This window comes from Gossypium raimondii, chromosome 8 (assembly GCF_025698545.1).
Source record: "Gossypium raimondii isolate GPD5lz chromosome 8, ASM2569854v1, whole genome shotgun sequence".
NCBI lineage: Eukaryota > Viridiplantae > Streptophyta > Magnoliopsida > Malvales > Malvaceae > Gossypium > Gossypium raimondii.
In genome coordinates, this window is record NC_068572.1 from 54,805,001 (window position 1) to 54,821,227 (window position 16,227).

A 16,227-nucleotide genomic window follows, 5' to 3' on the forward strand; every position below is an offset into this window, starting at 1 on the left:
AAATGAGCCTCCCTGGAACAAATGCACTTTGAGCACTATCAATACACCCTCCAATAATTGTCTGCATACGATTGGAAATAGATTTGGCTATGATTTTATATATTACTGTGCATAAGCTAATGGGTCTGAAATTGGCTAGATTTGTAGGGTTGGAATTTTTCGAGATGAGAACAATCTCCGTTAAATTTAGATCTTCAATATCTTTTCCATTATTCAGAAATTCCAAACAAAACTTCCCAACATCTTTACCCACAATATCCCAATATTTTTGAAAAAATAATGCCGGGAAACCATCATAACCAGGTGCTTTGGTAGGTCCCATACTTTTTACTGCACTAAAGATCTCTTCTTCCAAAATTTTTTCTAAAAGGGCCGTGTTGATATCTGAAGAAATGTTGTTATTAATACCTGATAGAAGATGAGATAGGTCTCCTATGCCATTAGTTTAAAAGAGTTCTTGGAAATACTTTGTTGGACTTGCATTTATTTCTGATTCATCATAGATCCCCTTCCCATCAGCTGTATCCGACCTGCTAATTGTGTTGATTCGTTTTCGCATTGAGGCATATTTGTGGAAGAAAGCCGTATTCTTATCTCCCAGCTTAAGCCAGTTAGCCCGTGCTCTTTGCTCCCAGTACATTTCTTCTTTGTCAATCTCCATATTCAGATGTATTCTCTTGTCAATAATCTGCACCATTATATCATCATTTCGTTCTTCCTCTAATAATCGCTCAAGCTCTTTTGTAAGTTTTCCCGTTAATCCCTTCTATTTTTTCTTTAATGAATTGGCCCATCTTGTTATATTGGTCTGTAATCTTTCTATCTTTTCAAAAACAGATCCATTTGATGATTCCTATGAGCTCTTTATCTCCTCTTCAATCGTTTTCTCTGTAGTCCACCATGCTTCAAATTTAAAAACTAGGATTCTCTTCAAATTAATTTCAGTACTGGTACTAATTAAAAGAGGACAATGATCCGAGAGTGAAGACGTTAAGTGGTGTACGCTACCTGTTGGAAATAATTTCATCCATTTTTCATTCGCTACACTCCTGTCTAGTCTTTCTCTGATATTTGTTTCCGGTAAATTTCCCTTTTCTTATGTATACCATTTACCCGAGTATCCCACATCAATAAGAGAGCATTCTTTTAGAACTTCACGGAACACTTCCATCCTTTTCTCCTCCCTCGATTGACCTCCCATTTTTTCGAAGGAATAAGCAATTTCATTAAAATCTCCACTTACCAACCAATGATGCTCTTGTTCCTGTCCTAAATATCTTAATAAATCCCATGAAGTATTTTTATTCTGTGAGTAAGGGGATCCATAAAAGCTGGTGAATCTCCACTCTTTATTAGTTCCTTATTCGATCAGCACATCAATATGGTTGGTTGAGAAAGTTTTAAGCTCAACTTGTACCGCCTTTTTCCATGCTAGGCAAATGCCTCCCCGCGAACCTGTTGCATCTACATCTATCCCATTAATAAACCCACACCTCCTCCTAATTTTCTCTATTCGCTTTCCACTAACCTTAGTCTCCATAAAGAAGACCAATTGAGGATTATTTTGCTTCAGTAAAAACCGAAGCCTTCTCACTGCCCGTGGACTCCCCAATCCACGGACGTTCCAGCATATGATTTTCATTGCGACCGGTCGGCTTGCCTTTTGGCAGCCGCCGATTCATTCTGGTTGGGTGATTCAATTAGCAAATTGATGTCTGTCTCCTGTGTTAAGTCCTGATCGCCAAATTTCATCCTTTCAATTGTTTGTTCATGTTTCCCGTTTACACCGTAATCCTCCTGTACCAACTCTTTCCATTTTCATTTCTGCAGCTTACTCTCTGCCTCATACTGTCTCATCACTTCTATTTGTTCAGCTCTTTTCCACCTAGCTTCCCTTCCATGCTTCAGTATATTTGTGTTTCTATTTTCTGTAGTTCTTCCATTTGTTTCTTCATTCTGTTGTATCTGTAATCCTGCTCCTAATGTTTCCAGCCAAGCATCTTCATGTACTCCTTCCATCGTATCGCTCCTTTTTTCACTGTTTAAATGGGCTTTCGGACTCTTTGTACTATCTTCTGTATACGAACATTGCACTTGTAATTTTTTTTATAAAGCATTAAACTTTAGACTCTCTTTCCCAATCAAATTTAATTCTGCTTTTAATGCCAAAGAGTAAGGTGGATCCTCTCTAATTCTAATTTTCTCTGCAGGTGTAATGCTTGTAAAGTCCTGGAGACCATGCCCCAGTTTTCCATATCCAAAACAGAAGGTTTGCAATTTTTCATACTTGAATGGGATCCAACATTTATTCCCATTCCCTGTTGACACAGATATACCTCTACGGAGTGGTTTTTGCACATTAAGCTGTATTCTAAGGCGACAAAACTCACCGCTAATTTCAGATCTGATCACTCCACCGAACGTGACCCCTACAGCATGCAGAAGGTCTTTTTTTATCAAACTCTGGTAAACAGGGTCCAATTTTAATCCAAAACGGAGATGAAACAAGCGTAATTTGGTCTCTCTTTATCGACTTAAAAATCCGATCAAAAATAATTAAATTCTTCCTAAACAACCATGGTTGGCCTTCCATCACAGATTCTAAATCGTCCTCTGATTCAAACGTTATCAAAAAAAGATTTTGTCCCACCAATTGAATCTCAAACTTTTCCTTTGTTTTCCAGATACTTTTCATCTGTGCTTTGAAACTATCACGATTATAATATTTATTTGTCCATATAGAACAGATCAGAGAAGGTTTACCGTTTGGCTCCACCATCGAGCTTTTGATAGATAGTTGAGTAAGTTCCTCTTCTAATAGGGAGATCTCGTCTCTCCCAACCCCGTTGATGCCACCACTCTCCATTATCCCAAGCCACAACAGCCACTGTTTTCGCTAGGACACCAGGGATAGCACTCTTGGCTTCTAGGGTTTTTAATAAAAAATAATTTTTAAAATAATACAATTGTGTCAATATCTAATTACAAATATTTAATTATTATATTTAAATATTTAAATATAGTTTATATATTCTAATTAAATTTAATAAATAATTAATACTAATTACTTTGAAATATTTAAAATTAATATTATATATTAAAATATTAACAATAAGTTATAATAAATTATTTTTTTATATTTTTGCTAAAATATCATAATATTAACTAATTTGAACATGGTTTAAATACATATTTGTTACTTTATAATATTATGTCTAAAATGGACATTTTATTTCTCAAAAACACTTTTTGACAGCAATACTAAACACTCAAAATTTTCAAAAGCACTTTTCCACACCACTTTTCAAAAGCACTTTTCAAAAGCATTGCCAAACTAGCCCTTACAAGATCCTCTTTTGTCAATGGCACTATAGCAATTGCAGCATCCTCTGTGGAAGGACTTGCTACAACAATCAAACTATTCCTTCTCTTGTTTCCAGACATGCAATTCTAGAGGGAGTATCAGTTCTGTCTTCGGCATTGTTGTGTGAGTAGGGAAGTAAAAATTACCAATTTTTCCTTTAAACCCAAATTCTCATTTTTTCCCTTCTTAAGCACTTCTAGAGGAACATTCATAATAGTTCTCCAAATACCTAATCAAATTTTGGAAAAAAAAACATTTCATCCTAACCAATGGCGGAGCCAAAAAAATCTTTTTTGGGGCTAAAATTAAATTGTATATATTTAAGATAGTAAAAATGCAATTTCATCATTTAGATAGCTTATAACTTTATAAGTTTTAAATGATTAGATCAAATTTTTATCATTTTTGGGAGCCAATGTGCAATTTTACCATTACTAATTTAAAAATTTATAAATTATATATGACCTAATTAAAAATTTTCCATTTTGGGGGGCCATCTACTAAGCTCCATCACTGATCTTAACTTTCCAAGGGAGTAATTTTCACCATTAGAAGTGGAGGATACATGATAGAATACCCTTATTCAAAACTAGTTGACCCAAAATCAAATGACATCCTTTTTCAATTCGGACACTTTGAGTTTAAAAATATTTTCTTTCAATAGTGAAATATTTGATGAAGACATTGCTTTGATACCAAATGAAAAGCCTTAATGGATTAGCCTTTACCAAGAGAGGGTGAACTAGAAAAGATTGACAAAATAGATTTATAGAAGTTCAACCTCAATTGCCAACATCCTCTATTTTAGCCCCTCTTGTTAAGGATTTTTTTTCATTTCACTAATTTGAATTTTTACAATGTATTACGATTCCTATCTTTTTAATGATTAGATAGAACATATTTTCTCCTTTAAAATGGCTAACACGGAACCACTTCAGCTTTCAATGATCAACTAGCAATCTCTCTAGCTTTCAAGGCTAAACTAAAAACCTCTTCGACTACAATTAGGGGTTTTTGTATAGATAAAAGCCCTCTCTAAGGGGTGTGTTCACAAATTTTTAGCTCACTAGAAGATTGAATAAATCTATAGCAAAGAAACTCTATAAAATATATGTACAAGAACAAGATGAAAATAAAGTTCTCTTATATTTTCACTTCATCTTATGCTTACATATGAGCGTAGGGAGATTGATCCTACGAAATGTGGGATTGATTAAATTCCAGGTATTAACAAGCAGGAGGATTAGTCCCATATGTAAGGGGTAGTCCTTTTGAGTAGGGGGATTAATAGGGATTAATCAACCCCTAGCTACGGATCGATCCTACCTCGAAAGGAATTGTTACTATGCTTTTAAAATGTTAAAAACACGATTTTAAATATTTGAAATGATTCTAGATTAACGTAAAAGAAAAAAATACATGTCAAAGCATTTGAGTACACATTTTAAAGTATTTATAAAACTTGATTTTTTAAAAATAATTTTAATTTTTTTGTAGTAAAAAAAGAGTCTGTTACAATCAAACAGAGACAACATTAGAATTAGATAGTGTGGAAAGATTATCTAATCAGAACTGATCAACAACTTTAGTAGGGGAATATGAAAAACATAGGGCCCAATTGGAAATTCTTTCATTAGACCTGCTAGAATGTGGGGAGCAAAGTTCGTTTCTTTTGGAATCTGCTTAATGACCACTTGTCAATCATGTTTGCACAATTCTTGGATTCGTAGTATCAAATCTCTATTCGCTAGTCCTTTAAAGCCCTCATGAATACCTTTAATAGCCTGAGCATAGTTAGTCTTAAGAATGACCTCATTCCACTTGAAATCCCATACAAGATGAAGACCATCATAAATAGCCCAAAGTTCAACTTGTTCAACACTACATCTTCTAATATTTCTCTCAATCTCCCATAGCCACCTACCATACTCATCTCTTGCTATTGCTGCGAAAGATGCAAGGCCTAAAGACGGATTGCGGGCATCATCAACATTTATTTTGAAAGAACCGGTAGGTGGTGGACTCCACCTATAATTCCTATGTCGATTACTCATAGATGCACTACGCCTGCTAGGCCTCGTCTTAATATAACTCGCCCAACACGACAAGGACTGTATAATATTGGCAGAATTAAAAGAGATCCCTTGGAAAATCGTAAGATTCCTTTGTTTCCAAAGCTTCCAGCAAATGATACCAAAGAGAGATTGCCACATCACATCCTGATATTCTAAGCTAAAAACATTCCTCAAGTTTGCCAACACCAAATCCTACAAGGAGTAAGAAAAAATATTGAGTTAACATACTAGTGGGAATAATATAAGTAAGAAAAAAATTGAGTTAACAAACTAGAGGGAATAATATGTTTCCGAACCTCCCATGCTTGACAGCAGTCTCTTAAGACGTGAATACAAGATTCCTCGGCTCTCCCACAAATCACACAAGAAGGGCCCATCGAGACTCCTCGTTTACAACATTCCACATTAGTCAATAGGTGTTCTTTGAGTACCAACCAAAGAAAATAACTATAACAATCTATTTTTCAGTGGTGTCGGAAACAGTGGTTTTGGGGCCATAAATCTGATAAGTAAGTTTGTAAAGGTTATTATTTAATATTTACGAGTCAAATATAGTATTAAAATAAATTAAGAATTGGCAATTTATAATAATTGAATGAATAATTAAGTTCAAGTGGTATGTGCCTAAAGTCAAGTGATTTTAGAAAATGAGGTATTAGGACCTCATTTCTATAAATCGAGTTGTAAATATTTTATTAAATATTTATAGAGTGTTATTAGGGTCATATTAAAATTTGGTTAAGAAATATTAACGTTTAAGTAGTTAATTAAGTGAAAATGACTAAATCGTAATAGTTGAAAAAGTCAATCGCTATTAATTTAAAAGTGTTAATTTATTAAAGAAACATGATTGGATGGCCTTAATTGGTAAATTACCCATTCTTAAGATAGTGAGATGGTTTGAGCTTAAATTACATTTATTTTTATATGTTATTTTTATTATTAAAACAAAATAATAATGTTAAAATACGAAACATGAAAGCCATCTTTTTATTTTCTCCTTTCTTTGACCGAACCACCATTGTTAAAGAGCTTGGAGCTTTGGTCTTTTGTTTCCCTTGCATGTGTATGCTCTCAAAATCCGTTTTTAATAATTTTTACGTTTTTAAAATCGTTGCAGCTTAATGTAACTAACTCGGGGGTCAATTTGTTAAATTGTTAAATATTTAGAATTTTATCATTGATGAATTTGAGATTTTCTTAAAAGTTTATGGTAAAATCTTAAGCTTGGTTGCTAAATAAGACTATTGTGTAAAGTATTTTTTGGTAATTTTAATGTTGAATGATTAAAATGTGAAATCAGTAAAAGTACAAGGTCTTGTTATGAAATAATAGTAAATATGAGCTGTAATAGGGTTCCAAAACAATTCGGCTAAACTTAAAATTGAATAAAAATGGTTAATTTGCATGTTTTGGACTTAGGATTAACTACATAAAATGTAACACCCCTTACCCGTATTCGACACCAGAATAGGGTACGAGGCATTACCAAAACACATACACTTGTAAACGTATTTAACTGAGTTATAAAACTTCATCTAAATTAAAATTTTCAAATTATTAACATGATTTTATAATTCTTCATAATATATCCTCAAAATATTATATTCATAATAAATAGGACCTACGAGACCCGATACATATTCATGCAATTCACAAGTCTTAATAATTCAATGCTTCATTTCCATTTCATTCAATTCACAAATTTCTCATGTTCACAATTCAAATCATTAAGTTTAATACTAATACGTATTTATCATTTAACTCAACGTTTATTGATTATACCATTCATTAACACATTTATGAAATTCTCAATTTTTGCAATGAAAATGTCACTTTAGCTTATATAACAACATCAATTCAACTCATCATCCTGGTATAAATTCACTACCACTTATCCATTTACTATAATTCTTTTGGGCCCATTTGTCACTTACCATTAATCAAATCAGGGAACGGTTACGGAAAATTGAGTACTTCACTTCCACTTTGCCATAGTATAACTATGGTCTTACGTATGATCACTTATCACTTGTCCCTGATCAGATAAGTGTAGCTAAGCTACCACTTATCACTTGCCACTTGTCACTGATCAGATAAGTGTAGCTAAAGCTACCAGCTATCACTTGTCACTTGTCACTGATCAGATAAGTGTAGCTGAAGCTATCACTTATCACTTGCCACTTGTCACTGATCAGATAAGTGTAGCTGAAGCTATCACTTATCACTTGTCACTGATCAGAAGTACTCAAATCCGGCGTTCCGCTCAATTTGATCATTTATTCGGTTTTTGCATTTTTATTTTATTCTCATTTCAACAATAAATATATTTCATCATACATTATATAATTCATGAAATTAACATTTAATCATTAAATTTCAGCCATATGAACTTACTATTTCATTATCTTTCCACACTCGTTTCCTATGCACATCACACAAGATATAAACATATCATTCAACCATAGTCGCAAGCTAGTGTATTTAAACATAACTCTTTTTGGAACTAACCACATGATAAACCATTTCACTAGAGATTACATAATTTAAACCTTACCACCCTTTTCATGATCACAAGCATATTTCCAATTAGGCACTTACCATTTCAATGCATAACTTATAAATTTAACGTGGCATAATCCAACCACTACTTGGCCAAAGCCTAAGCATGTACACCAAATATGTTAGCCAAATACACATATAGCATAAACATTATAAGCATGGATGAGCACAACATTTATTCATGTATCACACTTACCAACATGTGTTAATTCATAAACCATTCATGACATTACTTCATGCCAAATCATATACCGAATATACCATACACACATTCTATGAAACTTTATTTTCACTTATGAGCTTAGACCATGACCAATAATACACAAATATAAGCATCATTTCTATTTCATCGTTTATCAATTATAATCAAGCATATGACCAATTATACACAAATCATTCATATATTTCCCAATTTTCCTCCTTCTCCTCTCCATTCCACATCCTTAATGTGTATAACACATTTAAACAACATTATCCATACTATCATTATTTTCTTGTATGTAAATTCAAGCTGTTTATCTGAGTCAGAGTCACTAATTTATTTATATCTTGAGCTACAGAGCTCTAAATTAAGATCCCTTAATTTTTCCTAAAAATAGACTCACATATATTCTTACCATAAAATTTTCAGAATTTTTGGTTTTGCCAATAAGTACAGTTTATTCTTTAAAGTTTCCCCTGTTTCACTATTCGACAGTTCTGACCCCTCTTCACTAAAAATTAATTATCTCTTTGTATAGAATTCGTATGATGTCCCCGTTTGTTTCTATTGAAAATAGACTCATTAAGGATTTTAAATATATAAATTGTAACCTATAATTATTTTTATACAATTTTTAATGATTTTTCCAAGTCAGAACAGGGGAACCCGAATTCATTCTAACCTTATCTAACAAAATTCATTATATCTCATGATTTACAATTTCATTACTTACACCATTTATTCTATGAGAAACTAGACTCAATAAGATTTAATTCCATATTTTTTTTCATCCTCTAATTCAATTTCCACGATTTATGGTGATTTTTTTCAAAGTTAACCTACTGCTGCTGTCCAAAACTGTTTTAGTGCAAGATGTTGATAATCAAATTTATAACACCCTCCTTTCCTTTCTCTACAATATTTTCTATCAATTCCTCTTGTTTCCATTCACTAACATATCAATAACATAGAACCTTATATAATAAAATCCTACATTAACATCAATTTCATACTTTTTCAATAATATCAAACTTAAAAATATATTGAAATCTTGATGTTCTTACCTTGCTCTATTGATTTCAATATTTAACTTAATTTTCTCTCTCCTCTAGCTTCTATTCTCAAATCTAACTTGATATTCTAGCTCCCCATAGTCTCCTTAACATTTTTCTCTTTTGGTAGCTATGGATATTCTTTTAATTTCTAGGTGAAAATGGTAAATTTTTGGTGGAATGACCAAATTGTAAAGAAAGCAAAACTTTCTTTCTTCTTTTCTCTTCTAACGTGAAATGCATGGGAAAGGAAGGTAATTCTTCATCTTTTCTTCCACACATATATATATACTAAATAAAATAATAATAAAATGATAAAATGTCATTTAAAAATCAAATTAAAATGTTAATAAACTAATATTTATTTATTTAATCTAAAATATCTCCAACATCATCATTATTTTTCTAGATTATTCCACCCTTAAAATATTTACACTATTGGTCCTTCAACTTTTCATATTTACACTTTAACCCCTCAAATTTTGAGTATTTAATCTTGGATAACAAAAATTTTCTTACTTTTGCAATTTAATCCTTTCTTTAATTAATATGTCATAATATACTTCCCAATGTTGTCATAACTCAAAATTCTCCTTTTTGTCACTTTATTTCCTTACTATATCAAAGATAATATCTTACTGTAAAAATTTTCGGGGTATTACATAAAATGAATTGATTTTTCTGTTAGAATTGGTGAATTGAATGGAATTATTATTTTAGATCAAGAAGGAGTGAAAAATTGAGGAGAAGAGAAAATTATCAAATAGCCCCTGTACTTGGTCGTTGCTGCAATTTAGTCTGGTCAGTTCATATGAACTATAATCGTTATAATGTTATTTAAATTAAATGTTTACCATTTTTTTAATGTAAATGAATCAGCATATATGAGAATGTATCCATATTATGACGAATTGACGGATATTGAATCCCGGTTGAACCTTAAGAATTCTTAGGATACAAATGACATGTCATTAGAGATTTCATATTTCGAGTGTTGGTCTTGAATGTCCTACCGATGGTTGAGGTCCTGCATTTGTCACGGATTCTTCACAGCTCGTGTGAGCAGCATCGTGTAGCTTACATTCCGACTCACAGCTTGTGTGAGCATTGATGTAAAGAAAATGTTACAGTTATATGTAAAGGTACACTTCGTGTGAGCTTTCCCAAGTATCCGATGTAATTCTAGATGGTTCAACGGGTAAGAAAAAGAATGGAACGGTAAGTGACTCAATGGAAAGGTTCATGACTTTATAAAAGATTCGACGCATATGTAAGGTATCTTATGAAATCTATTTATGTTATAAATGAGTTTATATGATTTGTCAATGAATCTACTAACATGTAAGCTTGATGATGCTTAAAAAAGCTTGTATTAAACTCATGGTATGTGAAATGGTAAGTATGCAAATGGAATTAATCATAATCTGATGGTAACGATGATAAGTTAAATGTTATGTTTATACATGGTTGATTTCATACGTATCATGAACAAGTATACTAACTTGTGGATTTGATGGTGTTGAATAGGCTTTTACTAAGTTTATGACATTAGTTGTGGCTTATGTTTATTCTATGATTTGTATTATTAAAATGGTAAGTTATGTTTTAAGTTTATACGAGCTTACTAAGCACTCGTTGCTTACGTAGTTATTTTCCTTTATTTTATAGATTATCAGAATTTCGATCGGTTGGAAGCTCGTCAAAGACCTATCACACTATCTAGCAATCAATTCAGTAGTTTTTGAGTGATTTGGCTAAGATTTATAATGACATGTATAGGGTGATTTGTAATGGTATTATGGTGTATGTGTTAATGGTGTTTTGGCTAGTATAAGCTTTAGAAAGCTATGTTGATTTGGTACACTTTGATGCCTTACCAAGTTATGTTGTTTTGGTAACTGTAAAGTGTTTGTTTATAAGGTTCTCTTGGCATGTTGATGATGGCTTGAAAATGGTTACTTGTGACATGTTTTAGTTCATATTTGAACTAGGCTATTATGTATGGAAATAGCATGTATAGGTTGTTGTGTAATGGTATTTAATGAATGTGTTAATGTAAGTTTTGGTAAGTTTAATCTTTGAAGTTATGCTTGATTTGGTGAACTATAGTCCCTTACCTAACCATGTCATTTTGGTCACTTTTAAGTACATGTATATAAGGTTCTTTTGGTATGTTTGCAATGACTTGATAATGGCCAATTTGTGGTATGTTTTGGTAAGTAATTGAAACAATATATAATGCTTGTAATAAGGTAATGTTGACTTATGTTAGCATGTTATGTTTTGGCATATTTGTGGTGCCTTTGACTGATATATTGGTTGGGTAAATTAGGATGCTTGAAATGATATGTTTATGCAAGTTTGAATGGTGATTGAACCCCTTGAATGTGTGCACAAATAGTTTAAATAGTTATGCATGAAATGATTTTGAAATAGCTGGATTTTTGGTAAATTTTGGGTTCACATTGTAATAGCTCGATTTTGACCCTAATCGGACAAAGTGGTTTCGAGACCACAAATCTGAGTCAGAAAAATATTTAAAAATTATTTTTAGTATTTACAGTATGTGAATTTCAGTGTGTGAAAATTTCGTATGAAAATTTGATCGTTTGAGTGCTCAATTTGATAAAAAAGGTTTAATCGTGTAAAATGAAAACTTAGGGATCTAATTTAAAAGCATCTATTTGTTGATGTCTTATCAATTAGGAGGCTTAAAAGTGCAATAAACCCACTATATAGATAGTGGATGGTTATGGACAAGACTAACCTGAATGTTTAAGTATATATTATTTAGTAAAAAAGGTTAGTCAGATAAATAGCTTATTATTACATTATATGTAATTAAAAATACATGAGATTTAAACTAGCTATCATCTTCTTCCATGGTTGAATATTAACAAAAGAAAATAAAGAAAAACCAAGCTAGGTTTCGGCACAAAACAAACTTGATTAAGGTATAATTTTGTTTCGGTTTTTGATAATTTTTACGTTTTTTAGATCGTTGCTTTGTGTACTACAAGACCCATGCTTTAATTTTTGAATTTGATATTGATTTTGTGATATGCCATTGATGAATGCTTGAGCCTTGTAATAGTTGATAATGAAATATGGAAGATATGTGGAAGATTAACATGTTTTGTCTTTGAGTTTTTGGTGAAATTGAGTAATTAGGGCTAAATTGTGAAATTAAATTTTTGAGGGACTAAAATGTGAAATAAATGGAATGTGTGGACTTGTATGAGCATTAGGGATATTCGGCCCTTGTATAATGTGGGGAAATTTTGTGTATTTTGTGTTTTATGCAATAGGGATTAAATTGCAAAAAGTGTAAATGTTAGGGGCAAAATAGTAATTTGCCCAATTATGTGCTTTTGGATTAAATTGAATGTAATTATATTTAAACTAGCTCATTTTGAATATATTTAGATCAAGAACCGAAGAAATCGGAGTTGGATCGGGGAAAAGCTAAAGTTGTCGATTAATAGTCCAGTTTCGACTTTTCACCGTCCGGGGCAAGTCTATTAGCTATTAAATGTTATTAAATTGATATATATACATGTATATGTATTGTATTTTTGCAGAACTATAATTTAAAGTATATCTATTTAATATATTTAAAGTATGAATGATTTATATATATATATATATATATATATATATATATATATATATTTCTAATGTTCGAACATATAAGTTTATACTTATATAAATTTTTGCAAACGGTTAAAGTATGAAAGGTATATAAGCATATATATTTATAAATGTTATTGATCATGATTGAAGTATGAGAATTTTATATTTATATACAAGATTCAAGTTCATGTATGTATATTCATGTATAAATTATTGATTTAATCAAAAGTTTGGATAACATAAATATATACGAAAGGGTCGAATGAATTTATAAGTATATACACGGTAAATTTTGGATTTGATTTATAATATGTATGTTTTAAAAATATATAATAAATTCGATTAAGCATGTAAATATACATGCGTGTGTTTTTTGTATTGAATTTAGATATGTTATTATTTAAATGTGTGAGGTTTGATTATGCATTATACATGTATAAATTCTTGTTATGAAATTAAGTATGAATTTACATAAGTACATGATAAATTGAATATGTATATATATACGTCATGTATAATTTCTTGTATTGAAATTAGGTATGGAATTATATATTGATATATATGGTCGGATGTATATGTATATATATGTTTAAGATTTGCATTGAATCAAATGTATGAAATTGTTAGCTTAGATTATTTTAATATTTTCAAATGTGAAATGTATATTATTTAAGTATAATAGAAGTTAAATATTATGATGGTAGTAGTTGAATCTATAGTATAAAGATATATATATATATATATATAAATGTATTCGGTTGAATCATTGAATTATCAAGTTTGGAATTGGTGATTGAACTTTATATAACCATGTGTATCAATGATATAAGTTATGAATTTTAAGCTAAATCTTTATGCATGGACTTTGTATACAAATATAGTTCGAAAATGAATTATATCGATGTGAATTATGTATTCAGGCTTAAAGCCTAGTAAGCTAAGTGCCGTGAATCTGTTTTAATTAAGTGATCATATACATTGGGTATATATGTATATGATTTGGTTATTTGTATTGGATAAATATATGAACATCTGTTTCTATGTTTTCATAAGCATATAAAAGCTCGAATCTTTGTGTTTGGTGAGTATATATATATATTGGTTATCATGAAATTGTTGGATATATATATATGCATGCATTCGCATATGTGAATTATAAGTATATATATATGTGCATCGTCACATGTGGTTGATAAGTATAATTATTTGCTTTTGGCATATGTATTTGAATAATATATATATGCATTCAAAGAAGTGCAAGTGATAAGTACACTAGTAATCAAAATATAAAATTAATGAGAATGTTAATAACTCGGTTATATGCATATAATGTATATACATATGTTCGTTTATATGTATTAGTTAAATATAAATTCTTTTAGATATCAACAAAATGACTTAAGATATTAGTGTTTGAACAGTAATTATATTGGATATTTGTGATCTTAACAATTTTACTTAAGGAATTATATGATTCTTTTATAAGTATTTTAGTTATCCTATAGACTTACTAAGCTATAAAAGCTTACTTTGTTTGTTTACGTCTCTCTGTTTTATAGACTTAAAGAGCAAGTTTCAGGCTCGGGGATCGTCAGTAAGATCATCACTCTATCTACAGTCTCGGTATTAAATGTTTTAAATTTTTAACTTATGGCATGTATAGACTGGATAATATTTTGAAAGTTGTACATGATGTACAATATATGTAATTAATAGCCATACGAATATGGCTTATTTTCTTATAGTTTAACTGGATTCAAATCTTATGTTATGTTTAAAATGATCAAAGTAGAATTTATATATTATACTTATTTTAATATTAGACATTGCTTATTATATTTAATAATAATTTTCTCAAAATTATTAAACTATACCGAATGTTTGTTTTGAGTTATGTTTGATTAGTAATGTCTCTTAACCCCAAATTCGGCGACGGATACGGGGTAGGGGTGTTACACACATGGCTTGGAACATGGGCGTGTGACACAGCCGTGTAAGACACATGACCTAGAGAAACGACCGTGTGTCATATGAGGATTTCTTAGGGTTCAAGTTAATGAGTTACATGGCCTGGCATACGGGCGTGTGACACGACCTTGTGACTTACTCAGAGAGTTACACGGGCTGGGACACGGTCATGTGTTCCTTGTTCGAAAGTTACACGGGCTGGGACACGGTCAGACGGCCGTGTGACTCTTGTTTTGAAAATTTTACATTTTTTTCTTAAACTTTCCAATTTGTTTCAGATTAATCTCGAATTGTTTCTAAGCTATTTTTAGGGTCTCAAGGGCTCAATTTAAGGACAAAGCGCATGCGATTGGATGAATTATAATATGTTTAGCCTATTTGAATGATTTGATGTTTAACATTCTCGATTATATGGTAATGCTCTATAACCCTAGTCCGGCGATGGAGACGGGTTAGGGGTGTTACAATGATGAACTCACTGAGGACCATCCAAAGCCCAAACAAGTTTCGAATTGTCATCCGAAAGGTTAAGAGAATTTTCCAAGAGCATACTATAAGCGGATTTGATTGTATAAATACCATTTGGAGACCATTTCGATATAAGAGCATCTTGACCAACCAGAAAATTCGAGGTTGGGATTTCAACAATATAAGAGAGTATCACTATCCAAAAAGCAACGTAAGTAATTCCAATTCCAATTTCCATCGGTGGAAACAACCTCATTCAATGTGATAGAATCATCAATAAAAGATGGGAACCTACAAAAATTGAGAAGAGGGTCTACATCCACTATCCAATTATCAGTCTAAAAATTCACAAGATTCCCATCACCAACAGACCATAGTAGACTTTGGCGTAGTAGAGGCCAAACCTTTGAAAGCGATCTCCAGACGAAAGAACATTTACTACGATAGATGTCTTCTGGAATTACCTCAGTAAACTTATATTTTGTTTTGATGACTCTAACCTATAAAATTGAAACCTAGCTTAAGCATAAAAGAATCGTTCTATTCTTTAAGACATCGTAATCAAATTAAGACTTAATCGACTGCTATAATTGTTTATTTAGTTTCTCCATAAGGAGTATTGAGTTTAAAAAGGTTAAATTAGTCTTCACAATCAAAAGCCTACCACATCCCAACTACATCCCAACATGTTTGGTAGAAAATACTTGATTTTCAATTTCCTCATTAAAGAAAAGGCAGCAGAACCTATAACGTGTGAATTCCATGCCTCACTATTATTTCTTCAATTGGGGATGTGTTATACTCATTGTTACTTACTAGAGATATTTCTTTTTGGCTGTGGAAGAATCTAGAAACAAGTGGAAATGGCATAATGGTAATATAATATAAAAAAAAAGAGTACAA